The 23,718-nt window shown below is 47.3% G+C and overlaps 1 protein-coding gene and 1 non-coding gene across 3 annotated transcripts in view; one reads left to right on the top strand and one right to left on the bottom strand.

The window, feature by feature from the left end:
- The window catches only part of Card11 (caspase recruitment domain family member 11), a 120,843-nt gene that overhangs the window by 55,656 nt on the left and 41,469 nt on the right, over positions 1-23,718 (bottom strand). For both annotated transcript variants that reach the window (XM_023713431.1, XM_004629611.3), the window contains exon 2: positions 17,533-17,611. The gene's annotated coding sequence lies outside the window, so the exon portion shown is untranslated. The remainder of the gene's footprint in view (positions 1-17,532; positions 17,612-23,718) is intronic.
- LOC111816395 lies at positions 18,486-18,588 on the top strand. The gene has a single exon (XR_002820799.1). It is a non-coding gene; the product is annotated as a U6 spliceosomal RNA (small nuclear RNA).

The raw sequence follows: 23,718 nt of genomic DNA, 5'->3' as shown, positions 1-23,718 counted from the left end.
TCACGCTCTTCTGTCCCCTATTAGTTCAGATAATCGAGGGTTGGCTGTAATTAATTCTTAGAATGTGCTCAGGAGCAGAGCCAAATGGCAGCTTGGAAGGCTGGCAGAGCCTAGCATTTCTCCCATGTGCCTCATGCAAGGACCAGCTCCAGCTCAACCTCCCCGAACAAGACAGGGTCACCCTGGGGTGGGTGGGGAGGTGGGCAGATGGTAACACGGCTGCTTCTGTGGCTGGTGGCAACCATGGATTCCTCCACCTTCTTCCCTCCTATCCCTGCCCACACCCTGGGGTTCTAAACCCCAAGAGACAGTGACATTTGAAGTAAAAACATCTTAATCACACAACAGAATATTACTCAGCCATAAAAAAGGTGTCTAATACACGGATGAACTTTGAAAATAGGATGCTGAGTGAGAGAAGCTGGACCCCAAAGGCCACATCTGTATGACTGTTTATCTGATGCTCAGAGTGGACAAATCTATAAAGGCACAAAATAAATTAGAACAGCTGGCTCTCTGTACCTGTGGGCTCCACATATCTGAGGATAGTTTAAATATTCTCCAGATATTTTGATCATAGCTCATACAGTTTCCTGAGTGCAGATGAATTGGGCCCAGGCTGCACACAGCCTGGCTGCAAGTAGTACTATCTTTGGCAAAGACACAAAACAACTGGGACTTGGAAAGGGGTACCTCAGGGGACGCAGGAGTTGTGGGGAAGCTGGATTTGGACTGCGGGTGGTGGCCCCTGGTGTATTGCTGGAGGATTCTGGTGGCTTTTCAGAGATGAGGGTTCTGGAGAAGATGGTGATACTATACATAGGACTCTCGGGAGTGACTGTTTGGGCAAGGACAAGGCACAACGAAACCAGAATCGGACAGGAGAAAGGGAGCGGGAAGATTTAGAGAGAGGACAGGGACATGGGACTTGTGATGGAGTAAAGGGAACAAGAACTCAGGGTTTTATTTAGTAACCGCAGGTGCAGAGCTGAGAAAAGGAAAGAGAAATGAAAAGCGACACAGAGAAAGGAGAGCTTGGGGGTGGGGTGGCGTGGGCAGGCCAGTGAGACGGCAGGTCGGTCTGTGGGGGTACTGTGCCATCTCACGTCGAGGCCCTCCTCCCGAGAGCGCCTGAAACCTGGGCTGCTTGTATGCGAACCTGAGAAGTTTCCTGTAGGCTGGTTCATCTGTTTTAAAGCCATCGGTGATCTTGAAACTTCAAAATACTTAGACTCACACTTTCCACCTATCTGGGCCTGTTAAGAGGGGTGAGCAGCTGGGTGCCACGAAGCGTCTTGAAATACACCAAAACACGCCGTTCTACTTCCCAGGCGGAGACCGGCCCAGAGCGCAGGCCGTTCAGTTTCTCTCCTCTCCTCTTGTCTCCCCTCCCCTCCTCCCTCTCTGATCTACCGTGTAAAATCATCTTTAAAGGAGTTTGTCAGGTTGGAGCCTTGCTTGTGGGCGTTTGTTTTTCACTTTCTCTACTAAAACATGAGGCCAACAAACACCAGACCACGTCTTTCTGATGCTTTCTGCTTCCTGCACCACAGCTGCGATGGAAGTAACATCACCAGGGGCTCTGAATGCAGCAGGGAGAGACTTCAGGACTCCGTATGCCCAGACGTCATCGCTGCCATCTCGCCATGCAGGTGAACCATGCTAAATCTGATGCCAGCCAGGAAGCCTTTTATGGGTGTGCTAATGACACAATCACCAGTAATGAAATGAGGCACCCGTCAAAACTGCACCCAGAAACTGTCCATCAATCAGCATTACCGAACCCAGGGCTGTTGGGACTGCGTCTCCTTGCTGGTGGAGTGGGGAACCTGGCCGCTCTGTCGTCCTCTTTCCCTTCTCGCCTGTGTGCTGGGAGCTCTGGATGAGACAATTTAGGAAGCCAGGCTTGAAGGTTACACCAGTGAGTGAAGGCTGGGGCTCCACCCGGCAGGTGGTGACAGCTGGGATCAACCTGAAATTTCTGCATTGAGGGATGTTAGCGGCTGTGTGACTTTGAGACAATGTGGCTGTATCATTCTTTTCTTTTAAGACCTGGTTGACTTTTTTAAACGGGTGAAGTCAGTTTAATGCCATTAACGAAAGCTGTGCGGTCTCTCAGGATTAGAAGATCTCTAGGGACTGCCAACACCTCTCTAGGCCACAGGACTGATGCATGCTGGGCACTGAGCTTGCTCCTCCTCCTTGCTGGCACTGTCCTCTGGGAGGAGAGAAAAGGCCTCTGCTCTGGTAGGAGGGGCGTCCTCACTGCGTGGGTCAAGGGCTCTGCAGAGAATCCTTTGCAGCTGAGTTCCAGCTCTGCGCAGACCACCCTGGGTGGTGAACCAGGGGTACCAGTGAGCGGCTGAGACCCCACAGCTTGTTAGGAAATTAAGGAACAAGAAGGAGTACATTGGAAGCCACTGAGCTCCTGGGTAGTGAACAGCAAAGGGACCCAGTTGGGAGAGAGGGAGCCACAGCAGCCTTCAGGATGCAGGATGTAGCCACGCCAGTGCTGCACAGGCAGGAGCCAGATGGAAAATATACTCATGGGTTTTTAAGCCAGCTGCGTCCCAGCCCCGTCTCCGTGTTTCTGTACAATTCCCTCTCTGTTGCTGTGGTTTGTGAGGCCCCAGAAAACGCTGAGGCTGAGGTTGTAGCTGTCTCCCCCGGAAGCCCACATGGGTGCTGAACTTGGAGGCTGTAGCTATTTTTAGCAGAAGGAGGGAGGGTAGGGTGGGCTGTACACTTCCTCTTTTTTTCCCTGAGCAGAGTTTGTGGGTGACTTCAACCCCATGGAGCAGGACACAGGAGACCACAGGGGCCATGCTCTGCAAGGGTGCTGTGGAGAACGGGGCGGGGGGTGGGAAAGAGGGGGTCAATCAGCAGGGCAGGGGCTCTTTGCCTCTGAACCCCACTGAGGAGGGAGTGGGGGCCTAGAACACCCCAGGGAAGAGGCTCTGTGTGCACACGTCCCACTCTACCTCTTCTCTACACTCACTTACATGGTGGGCACAGTGCCCAAGGCACCCAGGATGCCCCCATCACCAGCACCACCAAGCATCCCTTGGACCACAATCCTGTGACAACCCGAGTTTGTCCCCATTCTCCCAGCAGCTTTCCCTGCAGGCTGCCTCCCTCCCTCCCTCCCTCCCTCCCTATGACTTTCTATTCTTTCATTTTCCCCCAACCTGTGGGATGATCCATAAGCTGCACGGCCACAAGGACACAGTTGAAAGCATAATGAAAGATACTCATCTCACTGAGACCCCAGGGGAAGCACAGGGCAGCTGTCCCTGGAGGCCTCCTTCTACCCCTTCCACCCCATCTGTCACCCTCAGAGGTAACTGAGCCTGTTTCCTTGGTCAATCTTGTCCTTTCTTGGACTTTAAGAAGACAGGCCAGTGTGCTCCTTGCTCCTGCAGGTCCGGCTTCTTTACTCCCAGCTTGGGGAGCATCAGCTGGGATGTGTGCCAGCAGCTCACGCCTTTTGTTTCTGAGCAGAATCCCACAGATGTGTGTGCTGCAATCTACTCATTGTCTACCAGATGGACATCCTCCTTGTTTCCTGTTTGACTGGACATTGTTGTACACGCCTCCGAGGGGGCATGTACTGCCGTTTCTGTGGGAAGATGCTCTCGAGCAGGACATGACTCACAGGGGATGTCTGCTCAGCATTACGGCATTTCACTTCCTACCAGCACTGGACCAGAGACCCAGCTCCTTGGCAACTGTGCCATCACTTGGAGCAGCAGATTCATCTTTGGCTTTGTACTCAGGGAGGGTGAGGAGACAGGCAGGAAGGACCTTCTCCTAAAGCCCTGGGAGGGAGCCTGGCTCTGCTGACCTCTTGATTTTGGACCCTTGACTTCCATGCTCTGAGATGATATCTTTCTGTTGTTTTGAGCTGCCTGATTTAGGGTTACTTGTCACATCAGCCTCCAGAAACTCATACATTTCCCCCTCCTCTGTCTGTCTCTGTCAGTCAAACTCCTACATAGATACACAGCCCTTCCTTACCAGTGCCACCACTTTCTCCATGAAGCTGTCCCTAATTAGCCTTGTGTGACAGTAGTTGCCTCCACACAGAACCCACAGTGGATGGGAGCAGGGCTCTGCTCAGCTGGGTGGCCTTGGGAAGATGTTCCCCTCTGAGTCAGTCTGGGACAGGAAAGAAACAAGGTTAAGCTGGGTCTTGAGCATTGCTTAATAAAGGGCCAACTTATAACACTGTGGATAAGGAACCCACAGGGCTCTGTGCAGCCAGGAGGGGGCAACATGTGGGGGCTTGAGGGGCTGAGATAGAGGGCAACACCGGACAGGGTTCATTGTTCATGGAGGGTAGCCTTGGATGCCTGGGGCTAGGGCACCTGCAGGCTCTGAGTGGGGCAGAAGGAGCCCCTGCTGTGTGTTGGTGAGGTTGGGGCCATCCTCCTGTGAGCGGCTCTGCATGGTGGTGGGGGCATTGCTGGGATGCTGTCAAGTGAAGGAAGACTCCCTGGGGGATGGGGGACAAGGAGAGCACAGCAAGAATTCAAAGGTGACAGTCACAGTGAAGGATTGTGAACTTCAGAGCTAGGAGGGTCTCAGGGGCCATCACACCCTCCAGACCCTATTTCACACCAACTGTGTGCCCACAACATGCAGGTTCAGTGGGTCCTCTACCCATCTCTTCTCATCATCTTGACATGGAATATACCACACGTCATCACATTGCTGAGGGCTTGCATGGGGGGACCAGGCCCAGGACCCCCACAGGGAGTTAGGACAGAAACAGGGATGGACCTTGTTGCCTTACTGAACTTTTTGTTGTCTGCATTTTTCTCTTCCTGCCCTGGCGAGCTGATCACTCCAAGACCAAAGAGAACAGCACCAGTGAAACCAGGAAGCTTAAACCCACTGCACACAACTGAGGAAGCGGCCTCATCATGTGGCTGCAGGCTCCGGGGAAGGAATGTTCAGCCCTGTTCCAGTATGTTCTGGGGACACCCTCTGAGTCCCTTCTTACTGTGACTTTCTGACTGCTCCCTGAGGCAGAGGCTATGATGTATAAATGGCAGGATGAAGCCTGGACACCTTTTCTCCAGAAGAAGAAGAGATTCCCAGCAAGCACCAGACGGATCCCCGCCACATGGCATGGGCATGGGGAATAGGGATACTTGAGGCCACAGGAAAGGATACCTCAGAGACCCCTGGCTAAAGGCCACAGTGACTGAGTCACACAGGAGAAGGAAGTGGCTTCTAGGCACTTCCGGCACACAGGCGGAGGCGTGAGTCTGAGTGTGGGTGAGAAGTGATTTCTCTACTATAGCAAAAATAAAATAGAACACACACCAGCTGGCTGTGTAACACAGCAGCCCCACAGAAGCTTGGGGACCCTACAATGGACACGAGTTCAGCTAGATGCTTCCTTGTTGGAACCTGAAGCCCCAGCCCTCCTAGAGCCCTCCTAGCCCTCAGGGGTCAGTGGGGAGCAGGGGTCAGCGGGGAGCTCTTTTCCCTATGCTGTTCCCAGAGTGGACTCCAAAGCCGTTCAAGACCTGGCCTGTCTGAAGCCTCGGGACTCAGCCTGGCTGTGGTGCTGCTCGTTTTATTTGTGTCTGCCTTGAAACCGTGGCGCAGGCCCTCGACTGCTGACTCAGCCGCGGGAGCCCACACTCATAAACTCCTACTTCAAAAAGGTCCAATGATTTTATTTTCTGATCATAAATATGAAATTTAATTAGCAGCTTGCTGCTAATGAAGTCGCCATGGAAGCCAGCCTGGAGACGCACAGCGTCCCATAAAACAGAGAATGCCATCTTGTTAACTCTTCTCCCTATGACGTCCCCCCTGCCCCCGTTGCCCCTCACTAGGACCCTCCCACAGCCACATGCTGCAGTGGCCTGGGGACTGTAATGGGTATCCAGAGAGCTGGTAAAGCAGCACAGGGTGTGTCTGTGAGGCTGTTTCTGATGGAGATCTTAAAGAAGACCCGCCCCTCCCTGTGTGCACGATGTTATCCAATCTGTTGAGGCTGGGTAGAAAAGAGGCAGAGCAAGGACGACTCTTTTCCTGCCCTTGTTCTCAGCCCTCTGCACTCCGGGTCTTCCATATCATCTCCTCCTCTGGTTCTGAGCTCTTTGAACTTGGACTGCATCACACCGGTGGCTTTTCTGACTCTGGTTGGAGACAGTGCCTTGTGGGACTCCATGCCATCCTAATTGCATGGGCCAATTCCCACAGTAAATTCCCTTTTATCTGTGTCTCTAAAGATCCTATTGGTTCTGTTTCTCTGACTAATACACTCTGCCTTGATCCGTGCACAGCTTCCTTCCTCCCTCTAAAACCCCTCTGATGGAGCATTGTCCATGGCAGGCAGGAGGGACCCAGCACAATGCAGAGTCTCTGCAGAGGAGCTCAAGGAAAAAACAGCAGAGCTTAGAAAGAGCTCAGCTGCACAGCTTGATGCTAGACGTGAGTGGGTGAACAAACAGCTTGGCCCACTCTGGCCTGCTGTGGATGGGAGGATGGAAAGCAGCTGGGTGCGGGCCATGCATGGCCCTCCGGCTGGCAACTTTCAGATCTCTCCCCTGGCAACCCCAGGGTCAGAGGGACTGTGCCCTGCCTCCTTTGCACTTCATAAAACATGAAACCCAGGACCCTTCCCATGCCTCCAACTTCTGCCCTCCATGTTTCTACAAAATAAGGAATCGTAATGCCCCCAGCTGGCGGGAGTTAGGTGGTGACTGCACACCTTTCTAAAACTCACACCTGGACTGTAGTAGATGCTCAGCAAATGGGATGCTCATCCTCATCAGCCTTGTCTGAGTTCATTAGTTAAAGGCAAAGCTCAGAACCCACGAAGGTCTGTGGGCTCATGGAAAGGAAATGAGTTCTTCATCCCATGTGTCACTCAGGCAGCTGAAGTTCAAATGTGATTGTGACTCTCTCAAACATGTTGGAGGAAAAAGTGCACACAGTTGCTGCCAACACGATGCCAGTGTCACCAGAGGGTGTTCAGAGCTTCTGTGTGACTGCACCCAAAACCCCAGGATGCCTTGCGCTTCGGAGCAGATGCCAGAACTCCCACGTTTGAGCCCCTGGGAGGTGTGGGAGACACATGCCTCCGGTGGCTGACCCTGGCTAGACTTAGACTGTAGGCAGAGTATAAATCATTGCATTCTAAAAAAAAGTTTATCGCAGAAGGTAAGAGAGGGACTTTTTTCCTGAGTGCTTTTTTGTTTTTTTCTTTATTTTTTATTTTTGGTACTGGGAATTGAACTTAGGACCTCGTACTTGCCAGGCAGTCAGTCACCCTGCAGCTGAGCTATACCCCTGGGCCATTTTTAATTTTTTTAATTTTTAATTTTTTGGCAGTACCAGGGATGGAACTCAGGACCTTGCACTTGTTAGGCAGACACTTATGTCACTGAGCTATATCCCCCCCACCGCCATTTTTAAAAAATGGATGTGTATTGTAATTCCATAGGTATTTTGTTTCCGGCTCTAAACAAGACAGAAGGGCTCTGGTTTGGCCCCTGTGGTTCTGCAGGGCTTCTCCTGGGGTCATGATTGAGAGGGTGAAATGCTGCAGCCCAAACGCCCTCAGGTAGAACTGTCAGTTCCAACAGATGCAGCTGGCTTCAGATATTCAACATGGGGGGTGATGGGGCTGTGTAAGCCAGGCCCCTCCTCTCCTCTCACTTGGTCTGCAGCAGGAGGAACTGCCTGTCTAGGACCCTGAGGGCACATTCAGACTTCTTGGCACTGTGGTTGTGAGCTTGGCCCTGCCTGGACTTTCCAGCCCTGCAGCCTCTTGGTTCACACCTGGGCCTTCCCCAGTCATCCGTGCATTTAAACAGGTTCTGCATGTGCCTCAGGTCCACACACTGACTCACCCCTCCCCAGGGGCAGACACAGCTACTATAAGTGTCAAAGTTTTGTTTTGTTTTTTGATGGTACTAGGGATTGAATCCAGGGCCTTTGTATTGAGCTATATCTCCAGCCTTTTTAATTTGTTTTATTTTTAAAAAATTTATTTGTTTTTTGGATACAAGGTCTCACTACACAGTTCAGACTCGTACTGATCTTCCTGTTTCAGCCTCCCCAGAACTGTGATAAAGGCATGTACCACCATGCCCAGTTTCAGGTTCAGCTCAGTGTGCTTGGGGTTCCACTGTTCTGAGGCTGGCACAGCATGCAGTACCCAGGATCGAACCTGGGTCCCTGTACTTATCAGGCAGGCACTTAGATTGCCAAGCTATCGCCTCAGCCCTTATTTTATTATTATTATTATTTTTTAATTTTGAGACAAGGTCTTGCTAAGTCATGGAGTAGCCCAAGAGTACATAGTGACTAGGCTTAAACTTAGTATCCTCCTGCTTCACTCTTCTGGAGTGCTAGGCATGCAGCATGTGGCAGCACACCAAGCTTTGCAAAGCTTTAATGAAAACATGCACATAATAAGGGGCTAGAGATGAAATGAATGCTACCTAAGGGAAATTCTAGAAGCAAAAATTAGAATATCTTAATTACATATTCAATGAATGGATTTCACTATTTGGCCACTACAGAAAAAAATATCAGTGAGTTTGACATAACCAATGCAGCATACAGACAGAAAAAGGCCAAAAAGAATGAACAGAAGCCAGGTGCAATGGCACATTCCTATAATCCTAGCTACGCAGGAGCCGGAGGCAGAGGAGCACAAGTTCAAGGCCAGCATGGACACTTTAGCAAGACCCCATCTGAGGTGGGGTAAAATGCACAGAGACTCAGTGAATTGAGGGAACAAAAATCTGGTAGTCTGATATTAGGTACTTATAGTTGTAGCTGGAGAAGAGAGTCAATGTGGAAGAGAAATTACTTTTAAAATAATGCTCAAATTTTCCAAAGGGCCAAAACTTTCCCAAAGCTAATGAAAAAGAATAACCCAGAGATCCAAGAAAATCAGCGGATCCAAAGCAAAACAAACTCAACCTTCACCACATTGCTGATGTCAACAAATTGCTGAAAACCAAATATAAAGAGAAAACTCTCACAAGCAGATGAAAGGTGCTACGGACCATGAGACAGCACGGAGAACCACAGTTGGCTCTCAGTGAGATTGGGCGCGGGGTTGACAGCGGAATGTCTTTCATGCGCAGAAACAAACAGACAAACAGGTCAACCCGGGGGTGCTTCCTGAAGTGAAATGTCTTTCAAATGTAAGATGAAATAAGGACCCTTTCTTTGATAAGCCAGAAGCTGAAGAAATGTATCCCCAGGATGCTGCAACACAAGCAATGTTAAAGGACACCTTTCAGACCAAAGAAAGATGATAGCAGCTAGGAGCTGGGGGTGCGTGCTGAGGGCTCATCAGGGTCAGTCGAGGGGTAAATGGGACACATTCTCTACTGCTCTTAATTTCTTTCCAAGATAACTGCCTAACACATGTAACGTGTGTGCCCATGTTTAGAACAATTCATGATAGCTGAATCTTGGAAGTGGCCTATTCCCCCATTAACAGATGAATACAGGAAGAAAATGTGGTATTTATATACAATGGAGCCTTATTCTGCCATAAAGAAGGATAAACCTGAATCGTCTGTAGGAAAGTGAATGTCCCTTGATGCTGTAATGCTAAATGAAATAAATCAGAAGGTTAGCTATTGCATGGTTTATTACATGAGAGAGCCAAACTAGAAAAATGTAAAGAGCAAAATAAAAGACAGGTGATAGGAAAGAAGGAGGTGGGAAGGGTTTGGGGGATGGGGAGATGGGAGGGGTAGACAGGGAAGCTAAAGTGATCAGGATGCAATATGAATATGTGCCAATTGTGAAAATGTGCCACAAACACATACTAAATTTATTTTTTAGAAAACACCACTCCACAAAATAGTAATCTAGGGCCAGCCAAATAGCTCAGTGGATTAAAGTGCCTGCAAGCAGATGCAGGGGCTGGGGATTTGATCCCTGGGCCTGCGGTGCAGGCCCTGCTCCCAGGGTGCGCTGAGACGGCAGTTGAGACTGGGTATGCTGGCCCGCCCCTTTAATCCCAGCTCTTAGGAGGCTGTAAACAGGCAGATCACTAGGAGTCCGATCTAATAGTGAGACCCCGATCACCCTAAAATAAAAAAATTGTAATCTATTTTTATGTTTATAACAGAGGTAAAATAATATATATGACAATAATAATGCAAAGAACGAGAGATGCTTAAATAAAAGTATATAGTAGCAAGATCCTTAAGGCATATGTAAAATAATATAGCATTCATACAAAGTAGTCTGTGATAAATTAAAGATGTGTTTTATAAGCCACAGAGCAACTGAACGCAGATACAAATAAAACACAAAGGCAGACTAACAAGTAAGCAGGGGAGATAAAATGGAATATCAGGAAAGCCCTTGATTAACCCAAAGAAAGGAAGAAAATAGCAAACATGATCCATCAGAAAGAAAACAAACAGCTGGCAAATGTTAACAGACTAAACACTTCGTGAAAATCAGACTGTCAGAGCGGACGAAAGCACAAGCCAGCCAAGTGCTGTTTCTAGCAGACGCGCTTTGAGGATGAAGACACGGATGAGGCAGAGATTGGACCACTGTCCACAAACAGTGAAGAGTTTACCCTGAGGTCGGAGGAGCAGAAGTTAGGAGAAGAAGCGAGGCCAGAGTCACGCGCGACACTTCATGAAACAGAGTCCATTCCAAAAAGGCAAAATGGTCCTGAGCGCATGTGCACCTCCGCCTCATGGCTCAAAACCCATGGGGCAAAAGGGGATCAACCTGAAAGAAACAGGTGAATCCATGACTGTAATGGCTATCAACAGTCTCCACTCACTAATGGTCAGATAAAAAGAAAGGATATGGAAGGTGAGAACAGCGTCCTTGTCCTAACGACATTTACAAACTGTCATAGAGTACACCCTCTTTCCGAATGAACATACGACATTCGCCAAGACCTTTGATGGGTTCATACAGCGTCTTGATCACTTTAAGAGGCTTAAAATTTTTGTAGGGTTTGTTTTCTGATACAAAAGGAAAACTTGGTAATAAAATGATACCTAGACATTCCCTAGGTATTTTTAAAAAATGACCTGGTCCTAAATAACTCTTTAGTTGAAGAAGAAACCAAAAGAAAAATTGAAAATGCTGTAAATTTAATGCAAGAAACATCAATATATTATCTTATTTATCTTCGAGACAGGTTATTATTATGTTGTCCAGGCTGGTCTTCATGTCCTAAACACAAGTAATCCTCCTGTCTCAGCCTCATGAGTAGCTGGGACTATAGGTTACAACACTGTGCCCATCTAGAAATTTATAATTTGAAATGATCATAGTAGAAATGAAGAATTATTTCAATCAATGACTTCATTATCTATATTAACAGTCAAGAAAAGCCTAAGAGGAGAAAGCAGAGAATTTTAAGATTAGAAAAACAATACAAAAGAAAATGTTAAAACATTGTAGAAAAATTGATGCTAGTAAGAGCTGGTTCTTTTTTATTTTTATTTTTTGCAGTACCGGGGATTGAACTCGGGATCCTGCGCTTGCCAGGCAGGAACTTATTCTAGTGATGATCTGGTTCTTTGAAAAGATCAACAAAATTGGTAAACTTATAGCTAGACTAATTAAGAAAAAAGTTACCAGCATCAGGGATGAGAGAGGTACTATTACTACCAATCCAACTGGCATTAAGAATAGATTATGGGACTACTGGGAAAATATTTATGTCCATAAATTCTACAAAATCGTAAATTACACAAAAGACAAACTCACCAAATTGACAATCTGATTTAGCCCTATAAGTAAAAAATTTTTAGGCATTGTTGAAAATTCCTACAAAGAAAACTATAGACACATACAGCTTCACTGGTGGACTACCAAAAATTTAAGGAGGAAATAACATCAGTTTTCTGTCAACTCCTTGACAAACAGAGGGAGAAGCAACAATTCTCCCCTCATGTTATGTGGACATTACTATGACTCTGGAATCAGACAAAAACATCACAGGAAAAGAAGGCTACGTGGCTGGGGAGATGGCTCAGTAAAATAAGTGCTTCCTTGGCAAGCACAAGGGCCCAAGTTCAATCCCTGGTTCTGAAAAAAAAAAAAAAAAAAGAAAAGAAAAGAAAAGAAGGCTACGAGCCAGTGCTCTTCGTGGGCACAGGAACAAATATTAATAGAGTTTTAGCAAAGATACAGAAAACTGGATGCATCATGACAAAGTGAGTTTTTTTTTCCAGAATGCAAAGTTAGTTCAACACACAAATGGCTGGGTGTGGTGGTGTACGCCTACAATCCCACCACTTTGGGAGGCTGTGGCAGGAGGACCATGAGCTCAAATTCAGCCTGAGCAACTTAGCAAAACCTTATCTCAAAGTAAAAAAATTAAAAGAGATTGGGAATGTAGCTCAGTGCAAAGGCCCTGGCTTTAATCCTCAGCACAACAAACAAAAAACCAAGCAACCACAAAACAATAACGAGACAATCAATATAATACATCATATGAAGAGAATAAAGAAGGAAAAAAAAGTCCAATGATTTCAATAGAAGCAGAAAAATCATTTGGCAAGAATCAACACTCTTTCACAGTAAAAAGTATAGAAGGTTTGTCCTCAACCTGGTAATGGCTGTCTCTACACTTTGTAATAAAAGGCCCATGGCCTTCCTGCTAAAACGAGGAGCAAAGCAGGAATTTTCACATTAACAACTCTACTCCAGTGATATCCAGCCAGTCTTATAAGACAAGAAAAGAGAACTGTGAGCAATGAAAGCTGGAAAAGAAGAGGTAAAACTCGTTACCTGTAGATACACTATTGCCTTAAAAAAAAAATCCAATCTAATAGAATCCAGGGTACTAGAATTAATAATAGCTAAGAATAACTATTTTCTAAATGTGAGGTCACAGCGTAGATGGTCGATATATAAAAATAAAAGGATCTAATATCTAGAACCATACAAAGTTAGGATTTAAATATAACGAAAGAGGTATGAGATGCCAACACCTTGAAGAATGGCTAAGAAAAGGTAAAGAGGCATCAAGTCAAATGGAAAGATACATTATGTTTAGTAGCTGGCAGATGCTTCAGTAAGAAGATACTGTATTGTTGTTAGGTTCAAAATGATCTATAGTTTCTATAAATTCTAGTCAAATCTCCATGAGCTTTGTGTTAGATCATTAACAAAGAAATTCTAAAATTTATACGGAAAAGCAAAGGCCTCTGAATCGGACAATTTTGGAAAAAGAAAAATGAACACAATTGTAAGGCTTATATAGCCTGATTTCAAGGGTTACTGTGAATCATGGTAATCAAGACTGTGTGGGTTTTGGGTAAACTGCAAGTCAATGAAACAGATGAGCGAGGATAAAAATAGGCCTACATTTATAGGTTCAGTTTTTGACAAAGGCACTAAGATAATTTGATTGTGAAAGAGGAGTCTTTTCAATGACAAGTATGAGAATAATTGGACATTCACTCAGAAAAAACCCAAACCTGAAATCCTCTGCCATGCTGGATAAACACATTGAGATCATGGTCCCCCAATCTTTAGAGCCATGAAGTTGGTGAAGGTTACCTGGGTGACGTACAGAAAGCATTTTGTCAAAAAAGTTGAAGAGAGAAAAATTGTATTTCATTAGAATTAAAATCCACACATTAAAAACACTAATAATAAAATGAACAGCAAGCCACGGACTTGGAGAGAATATTTACAGGGCATGTAGCTGACCAAAGAGTCCTCCTGCAGGATCCATGAGGATGAACTAGACTGCTGGAAGGCTTAAAAAAGGGCTGGAGGTGTCAGCAAAGAGGTCATATATTCAATCCCCAGTACAAAAAAGACAAGACAAGGAAAAAAAAAAACTGAAGGATGAATAAACTAAGAAAAAGCGGCGAAGACTTGAGCGGGCATTTCAGGAGGGGCAGTAAGTAGATAAACAAGTGTGCAATATGTTAGTCATCAGGGTGTAGTAATGAAAACCACAATGAGGTATCAGCTTGCATCCAGCAGAACAGCTAAGATTTTAAAACCAAATGAGGTGAGGGTGTGGGGCAACCAAAACTTTCCACTGTGCTGGTGAGGGGGTTAAACAGCCCAACCACTCTGTAAACTGGCTTCACAAACACAACCTACTGATGCCCATGACTCAGCAAATACCTAGCGTTCTGGGATCTGGAACCCTACAGATTTACTCAACAAAAATGAAAACATGCCCACGCAAAGATGAGTGCAGGAATGTTTAGAATGGCTTCATTCATAATACCCACCTGTAGGAGGAATCGATAGATTGTAGTAATAAAAAAGAAATGCACTTCCTAGAGCTACTGACAGCTACAGCAACCTGGGAAATCTCAGAAACATATGGGGAAAAAAAAAAAAAAAAGAAAAGAAAGAAACAAGTGGAACAGGAATCTAGACACAAGACATGTTCATATGATGGTTCTGGGTGTGTCAATCTGTCTAAAAGCCCTAGCTATGTAAGAGGGAAGACATCACAACCATGGTTGTCCTGGGTGGGCAGAATGGGACTGTCTGGGATGGGCATGAGGGAACTTTCTAGGGCACTGAAAAAACTATAGCTTGATGGGCTCTGGGTTACATTTATCAAAGAGATTTTAACTTTTTAAAAAATCTTTTATTTATTTGGTACAGGGTCTCATTTTGCAGCTCAGACTTGCAGTGACCCTCCTGTCTCAGCCTCCCCAGCACTGGGATTATGGCAGTGGGATTATGGCCTGTGCCACCACTCCTGGACTCGGTGGCTGGCATTGCATGCAGTACTGGGAATCAAAGCCGGTCCTTGCACTTGACAGGTAGGCGCTTAGGTCACCAAGCTATCTCCCTAACCCCAAAAAGATTTTAACTGTTGACTGTACATTGAGGAACTATACATTTCACAAGTGTGCAAATTATATCTCAATTTAGAAGAGATAGCAGAATGGGTTTTGCTTGATCCCTCTAATGCAATACAGTGCTCCCACACATTTGAAATTGGAATGATTTCTCAGTGAATTTGGGGAGGGGTAGAATTCCAGCCTATGCTCTGAGGATGAACTCAAACCTGTCTCTGCCCTTGGCATTGCCTACACCTGAGAATCCCATCTACCAATAAAAAAAGACTAGGCTCTGCTAACATAGACAACATCTGTGTTCATTTCCTTGCACTGCCAGTAATGAGTTAGCACAGGCTGGGGGCCTGAAACAATAGATATTTATTCTGAAATAGTTCAGGAGATCAGAAGCCCAAAGTGATAGCATCATCCAAGTGTTAGTGGCTCTGGAAATCCTTAGCATTCATTGGAGCATTAGTCACATTTGTGTTACTATAACAAAATTCCTGAGGCAGACATCTTTGTAATGAAAGAGGTTTCTTTTGTGTATGGTTTGGAGGCCAAAAGTCCCAGACTGGATAGTCTCATTGATTCAGCCTCTGGTGAGGGCCTCCTAGTGGAAGGAAGTGCAGGAGCATGAGATCACATCTCCAGACAGGTGATACAGAGAGTGATACAGGGGTCAGACTGGCTCTCTCTCTCTTTTTAAAATGCATTTAGTATAGGGGATACAGGGTCTACAGGGTCTCACTATGTAGATCAGACTTATAGTGATTCTCCTGTTTTCAGTCTCCGAAGTGCTGGGATTACAGGTGAGCGCCACCATACCGAGTCTCAATCACAGTCTCAGTGAGCCCTGGGGGTGGGGCAGGCACGCTGGGGATTGAACCCTGGCCACTGTACTCTGCCAAAGCAGGTGCTTTAGTCTGCTGAGCTATCAGGCCAGCCCTAGACTGGCTCTTAATATCTCTGTTCTCTCCAGTCCCTCAGTCCCTTGTGAGGGCTGCAAATCCATGGCCAAAGGCCCACATGCTGGGTACCTCCTTTTCAAGGTTCCACACCATTTCCCAATGCCATTACCCTGGAGACCAAAATTCCAATGTGTGAACGCATGGGGGACACTCTAAATCTAAATCATGTGTCTACAGATGTGTCTCTAAACATTGCATGCATTGTGACGTGGCCGTCTTCCCTAAGTTCTCTGTACATCTTTTCTTCTCTTTTATAAAGAGAAGAATCAGGCCTGCCCTTATCCAGGATGTCTTGACTTTGACTTAACTAAGAAACATCCTATTTCCAAATAAGGTCTCAATCTGAGATACCCATAGACACAAAATCTGGGTGACATCATCTAACCTATCAGTGTATCCTCCAGCCCACCAGATTCCAGTGGGGGTAAAAAGGGAAGAACACCTTCAGGAGCAGCCTGGGGTGTTCAGGGGCACCTTGAACAGGAAGTGCAGATAGTGAAGGAAAACACTGAACAGCAAACGCCACACCTGTGTGCTACAACCCCAGGGGACATGGGAGATTCTGGGGCGCTGTCATCCTGGACTGGTGTCTGAGAATCCAGATGCCTCACTACAACTTGAAGACCCAAGAGCACATGACAATGCTTGCTAGTCCTGTCTTAGTTGCTTCTCTCATCCTGGGACAAAACACAAGACTCCCACAAGTTAAAGGAAGAAGATTCACAGTTTGAAGAGGTTTCAGTGCATAGTGGACCAGCTCCAAGCCAGGGCGGTATGGCGGAGGGGCACAGAGGAGGAACAGCTACTCACATGATGGTATCCAAGAAGCTCAGGGTGAAGGGATGAGCCAGGAGGGGAGCTATAACCTTCTCAGCCACGCCCACTGTGCGTGCCTGCCTCTTCTAGTCAGGACCCAGGGCCTAACAGCAATGGGCTATCAGCCCCTCTAATCCAACCACTTCATAAAAGGCCTGCCTATGATCACATGAGGCTTTAGATATAAACCATAACAAGTCCTTAGGAAAGAGGGCATGGGGACATGCAGGGTACAAGCTCATGTCCATGGCAGAAGCAAAAGGTCACATCCTCACTCTGCTTTAGAGCTGCTTTTAATTACTTTTTTCCAGAAAGGAGTTCTGGCCATTTCCCTTTCTCCAGCAGAAATGAACCTTTAGTGGATAAAGAATCAATTCCCAGCCCCCAGACCTCCAGCACATTCAGATAAGGAGTTGGCTTTTTGTAAAATGAGTTCCCAGTGCACCCACCAAGCTCCCTCCCCTCTCAAGACATCCCCATTTGAACCCATTCCCATTCAGTTTTGTCCCATCAAGCCCTGCTCCTGGGAAAGGCACACAGAGCAAGACACAGAGGGGTCAGCTGCCTTGTTCAGTAAGCATTTCCAGCTATGGGACGCGCATCCTCCTGACCACAGGGACTTGGGGGCCTATGTGGCAAGCCCCAGCCACACACAAGCATATCTGGCTCTTTGCAGGTTTGTAGCCTCTCCTCCTCCTCATTCAGATTTCAGCAACTGGTCATGATTAATGTGTCCTTGTCCTCTGAGCACCTATTTGGAACCATTAGAATAACTGTTTCCAGTCTAGGAAAGCCAGGCACTAGAGGGGGCCCCAAAATCACCACTGCTGGGCTGGGGTGCAGCTCAGAGGTAGAGCACTCGTCTAGCATCTCATCTCCAGCACCATAAAAGGAGAAAATCAGAAACAGCAATAGTGAAAATCAGGAAGGAAAATAACACTACTTACTGAGAGAAGAGCTGTGTGGAGGGCCGAGCTGGCCTGGCGGCTTCTACATGTCCAGCCTTATCAGATCAGTGCTGAAGCCCTGCAGAAACAATGAAAGACACCTTATTACAAACATTCAGTTAACGTTCAGCGTCTGTCCCAGTCCGCTTCACTGTCCACATGGGTATCTCAGAGTGGGTGGCTCAGACAAGACAGATTCCCAGTCTCAGGGCTGGACACGAAGCCCAGGACCGAGGTTTCCGAGTGGGACCTGTCCATCTGCCACCTGGGGTGGGCCCTCAGGGCCTTGTGCTCTCAGAAGGGGGTCTGGGGAGGGTGTGGGGATTATAGGGGTGCTGCAGCAGATCTGCTTTTGGGGGAGCCTGGACAGAGGTGGGTTGCTGGGGGCGTGACCTGGAAGGGTAGAGGTCCCTCCCTGGCTGCTCCATCCTCTCCCTGCTTCCTGGCTGTGACAGTGTGAGCAGCTGCGCCCCCACCATGCCTCTCTGCCCCCACCATGCCTCTCTTCCCCCACCATGCCTCTCTGCCCCCACCATGCCTCTCTGCCAGGCCATTTTCTGCCTTGAAGCCACTGACTGAGATCTTGAACCAAACTAACCCCCTTCTCCTTTAAGTTATGAGTGTCAGGTGTTGTGTCCTAGCTACAGGAAGGCGACTGAGACAGGGCTCTCTCCTCTTGTGGCCTTTTCTTTGTGTATCTAAACTCTGGGCTCTCCTTTTCCCTCTCCCCCTCCCTCTCTCTCTTAATAATACACAATTGCCGTAACTGGTGGGGCAGGTCTGTAATTGCAGCATGCTGGAGGCAGTAGGTTCTCAGATTTGAGCCCAGCTTGGGCAATTTAGCAAGACCTTATTTTTAAAAAAATAAAAATTAGACTGGGGATGTAGCTCTGTGCAAAGGCCCTGGGTTCAACACCAATAATGAAACAAACAAACCCAACAAGCCCTAGTTCTTGCTTTGGCAGCAAGTATACTAAAATTGGAATAATACAGAGTGGATTAGTATGGTCCCTGCACAAGGATGACATACAAATTTGTGAAGCAGTTTTTTTTTTTTTAATACAGTTCTGTGTGATTTGGGTTCCACTTTTACAATCTGATTTAAGGGAGGCCCTGTCTCCAAATATGATCACAATAGCAGTTGGGGATCCAGCATATGTATTTGGAGGCCATGATTCAAGTCATAATAGCAATTCAACATCCCACATCCTTCTCCCCCTATGGGATGCAGGAATCTAACCTGGCTCTTAAAAAAGTAGACTGCGTCTGACAGAACCCCAAGAACACATCCTTTTTGGCAGTCTTTCCAGCAATGCTGCGATTACCCCATGTTTTATGGAGCCTCCTCTCTGAACTATGAGTCCCACAGCTTGAAAGACAACTGTAGAGGGTGGGACCCTTCCCTGTGTGGGCAGGGGCATGGTCACTGTGCTGCGGTTGCACCCACATTGTAGCCCCGAGGACTGACTTTACAATTCCCATGTCACTGTGTACTGCCCGTGCTGCCACTTTTGCAAAGAGCCAGGCTGGAGCAGTTCTGGTTTTGGATGGGGTCAGGGTGCCCTTCCCCATGGGGACCGCTTGGTAGCTTCTGACATATCCCTGGGGCGCCATGCGACAACCACCCACAGCCTCAGAAGCTCTGTGGATCCTTTCTGTGCCTCCCAAGCCCTGAATTCCAGAGAAGCCCTTGTCACAGTGGATGGCATTTCTCAGTTCATCTGTGTCTTAGTATCCTGTTGCTGGAACACAATACCCAATACTCAAAATTTAGAGAAGGAAAGGCTTATTTTGGTTTGATTTGTAGAGGTTTTGGTCCATAGTTGGCTGGCTCCTGAGTATCATGCCCCATGACCCACTCATAACCCAAAAACCCCACCTATGAGCACCCGAGGCTTTGGGGGACCATCTAAAACAAGCCTTAACAGCCCATGTGTCTTCACTCAACAATTTGCCTTGGAAGGCAGGAGCCTCCTCTGGGCACCAGCAGCACTGAGGCCCAGGTCACAGGTCAGTGCAGGTGCTCTGGCAGTGTGTGCCAAATCTCTTAGTGGCTTCTAACTGGTACCCTGACCCCATCCAAACCCAGAACTGCTCTTTGCAAAAGTGGCAGTGCTAACACCGTTGGACCTGCTGCCAATGTTCTCCTCAGCACTGAAGCCCTTCCTGCAGAATTCAGTGGGATTGTATCTCCAGAAGTGCCAGGGCCTCCATTAGCACTACAAGGAGCTACGGAGGAACCACAGGCCCCCCTTAGCAAGTGGAGAATTTCTGGGTGCATATTTTGCCCATTAATGGGCTTCTCCATGGGGTGGGACTCCTGTTGTCACAGTGCAGTGGGCTCAGTGCTACCCCCTCCTTCATCCGATTTCCCTGCCACACCATTCTTGTCCCTAGCCACTTCCAGCTGAATGACTTGCATTCATATCCTTGCCTTGTAGAGTGATTTAGGGGGAACCCAAACTAAGATGCACTCTGGAATGGAGGTGGGGTGTGGGTCTGGGGGTGCTGAGTGCTATTGCATGACCTGGTAGAGCTGAGCAGAGCACAGTGAGCTGCTTCCAGAAGAGGGCTTCTGTGTACCAGGGACCCAGCTTGTATGTGTAAGAGCGGAAGGGGACAGCACCCTATTAGCAGAGTGCAGATCCCCAATCTCAAGCCAAAGGCTCGAGAAGACAGACATGTCTCATTTCTCAGGAGGAAGAAGGTCAGAGTCCATCCATATGGAAAGAGGAATAAGGACCTGGATGGTACAGGAGCTGACTCTGAATGGCCCTGGGATGCTCAGGTCTGTGCAGAGACAGCAGTGATGTCACAGCCCCCGTGCTCCGAATTCCAAGCCTCCCAGTGCTGGGACATCCATCCCACAGCTCCTGGGGCCCTAGGAATAGCAGGCTGCACTGGCCCTGGGCTCTCAATTTGCAGTGCAAAGAGATGGGGTTATTTTTATTTCTGTGCCAAGTGCAGTAGAGCGTATTTTTTTTTCCTACAAGAAACAATCAAAAGGGAAGGCCAAGCATGGAAAGGCAGGCAGAGTCTTATACTGGAGAATCTTAGCTGAAGTCACAATTCTCTCGGCCAGGCTACCTCTTGGCAATTTTAGGACAGATCCTTACACTGTCTGCCACTCTCCCTCCCTTCCCCTGAGCCTGGATCTGTGATGTTCTACTTACGGAAAAAAAGATTTGGTGCTGGTGTCGGCCCGGACCTATCTCTTGGGACACTCATTCATTCTTGGACCCAGATGCCATGGTGGGAGGAAGCTCCAGCAGCTGAGAGAGGCTTGTGTAGGTGAAATCAAGATCCCCAACCCCAGACCTGGCTAAGCAACCAGTCGGCAGCTGGCAGCAATCTGCCTGCCTGTATGTGCACCATTTTGGAAGGGGTTCTTCAGCCTCTAGCCAAGCCACACCACAGATGCCACATAGAATAGACAGCTGTCCTGACAGGCACTGCCCACATTCAGATTCACCGGCTGAGTAAGGATGAATCTGAGTTCAGTTATTTGAAGCTACCAAGCGTTGGGTGCTTTTTATATAACAAGACACAACGATAATTCTCCCTCTGTGCCTTAGATAACTGCTTGCCCTCTCCGGGCCTCCAGTTCCTCACCTGTGAAGAGACAAGAATTGGAAGGCTCTGGCATGCATCTCAGTTCATATAGTAGCAAAGCCCTTCGACATGTATCATCTTTTCTGGTTTTCCCATAATACATAACGCTCTTCAACTCATTAAAAAATCTCCCCCCCCCAAAGTACAAGGGCACTTTATACCAGTGCTTATTAAAGCAAAGGGAGGCTTCCGACCCCCGTTGGATCTTGTGGAACCCAGAGTCCTGCACAGAAGGCCAGAGGAAGACTGAGAATCTGCACTGTTAACGCGATCCGGGGGCACTCGTGGCTCTTTGAGTAACAAGGCTCTCTCTGCTCCAGGGACAGCTGCCATTGCCCATGGGATGGAACGTGCGAGGGCAGCATCCCCTTTTGTCTTTGTGATAGCTCTCTGGGGAAGGCTCTGCAATTGATTTCACTTTACAGATTGGAAACCCAACATCTGGAGAGGTCAGGTGACTTGTCCCAGGTCACATGAGTGGCTGTGTGGCCAGATTTGCATAGGCGCTCGCTTTCCTCTGCCTCTTCTGAGCACCAGGGAAAGTGAGATTAACCATTTTGTTTTTTTAATCTCACCTTTCCGTGCCTGCAGCTAGGCAGCTGGGGATGAAAATCTATCATAGAAGAGCCGAAATGGGAACTCAGTAACATACCAGGAATAACAAAGCGGAGTTAACAAAGATAGAGGTGACTTTTTCAGGCTCCCTATCACCAGCCGTGATTAATTTACAGCTTTTTGCATGCTAATGTTTCCCTGCCTTCTGCCAGTAATAAATAACCAATAAGCTCTAATACCTAGTTATTATTCATCCGTTTCAGATATTTGGATTTTGATTCTTCACTGCAGTTCAATCACATTGAATTTCTTTAACCAGGACAGCTCCATTAAGAGTCCCCTGCAAGGACATCCTGCCAGGACGGTGACAGTAATGGATAACGGGTGACAAGAGAGAGTGGGGAGTTGCAACACGAAATATTGGCAGCCGAGGGGGAAAAAGGAGAAGCTGTAATAAAAAGTACCACCAAACTCCACTTAAGTAATGTCAGGGTTGTGACACAGACCGATAAAACCAGGGAACTCACAGTTGAGGCTGACATGCCATCCTTAACATGCCTGTTTCTACAGCAGCAGCACGAGTCTGTTTAATCACTGCCTGGCACTGAGTGCACCCCAAGTCCACCGTAGTGAGTTAGAGCAGCTTGCAAGCCCCCAACAGTGCATTACAGAAAGTTACTTGGAACTTTCTCCATTTTAATTTCCTCAAGAGTGTTTTCAAGGCCAAGAAGACCAATCCCACAGGCAAAGCGGGTCCACAGAATGGCTTGCTTCTAGAGTTCATCCTTGCTTCTCTAATCTAAGACCTTTCTGTCCATCCCCAATTCACTCAACACATGGCAACTTGACGATGACATCCCCCGTTTTGCCCTCTGCCTATCCAGGAACAGAGCATCCCTTCTGTGGCCTCTGTGGGGCCACCTCCCTCAGTCACTTCTCAGTTCCTGTGATGGTTTGTGTCTAGATGTTCCCCCAAAGCCTCATGCACTTTTAGATGGGTTTTTCATAGGTACTTCAATCTAGAGTTTTGATTCATTTGTAGTGCAATGCTGGGATTAAGGGTGAGTGATTGCTGGATCAGTCCACTGATTGGATTGGCACCACCCTAATCCCAGCACTCTGAATAAAATAAAAGGGTCAGAAAGAGGCTTTTCTTTTTGTTCCTTCTGCTTTAGTTGGCTTCCATTGCCCTAGCCACCACAGACTACTGCTCTCTGCTATGTACCACCCTGCCTCAGAGCAAGCTGGGATGGATTGAAGCCTCTACATACTGTGAGCTAAATAAACCTTTCCCCCTTTATCTATGAGTCTTGGGTATTTTATCTCAGCAATGAGAGAAAAGTAACTAAGAGAGTCCCCTCCCTTGCTGTGGGCCTGGCTGCTCCCTCCTGACAGGAGACCACAGGATGCTCCAAAAGAAGAAGGCCCTTCCTAGAAAGCAGCACTGTTTGGTTGCTTTTACTCCCTGGGACTCCTTCCAGAACAATGTTTTTAAAAGCATAATGCCATGCACAGAGGATTACAAAAGAAAACCAATTATTATATATTCAAATACAATTATTATATATTTAAAAATTACAATATTCTAATATGCATGACTCCTTATTAATGATTTAAGTAATACCTGGCCTGAGGGTCATAACTACTTTATTTTCAAAATGGAGGTCTATAAACAATGTTTTGAGGTAACTGCAAAACCCTAATGGGATATGAAAATGTATGATTGTGGGACGGGGAGATAGCTCAGTAGAATAAGCACCTGCCTGGAAAATGAAAGGTCCTGAGTTCAATCCCTGGTACTGAGAAAGACAAAAAGCAACAACCAGTCAAAATGTATGATTTCGGATTAAAGCAGGTGAAGGGGCCAGAGGTTTGATCCCCAGGCCTTCCATGCTGGCCCCACCCCTGGGGTGTGCTGAGATGGCAATTGAGACTGGGCATGGTGGCGCGTGCCTATAATCCCAGCTCTTGGGAGGCTGTAAGCAGGTAGATCACCATGAATTCTGTCTAGTAGTGAGA

The sequence above is a fragment of the Octodon degus genome, unplaced genomic scaffold, assembly GCF_000260255.1.
Source record: "Octodon degus isolate 3935 unplaced genomic scaffold, OctDeg1.0 scaffold00031, whole genome shotgun sequence".
In the NCBI taxonomy this organism is placed as follows: Eukaryota; Metazoa; Chordata; class Mammalia; order Rodentia; family Octodontidae; genus Octodon; species Octodon degus.
The sequence above is the reverse complement of the archived record's forward strand: the minus strand, read 5'-3'. Positions and strand labels throughout refer to the sequence as shown.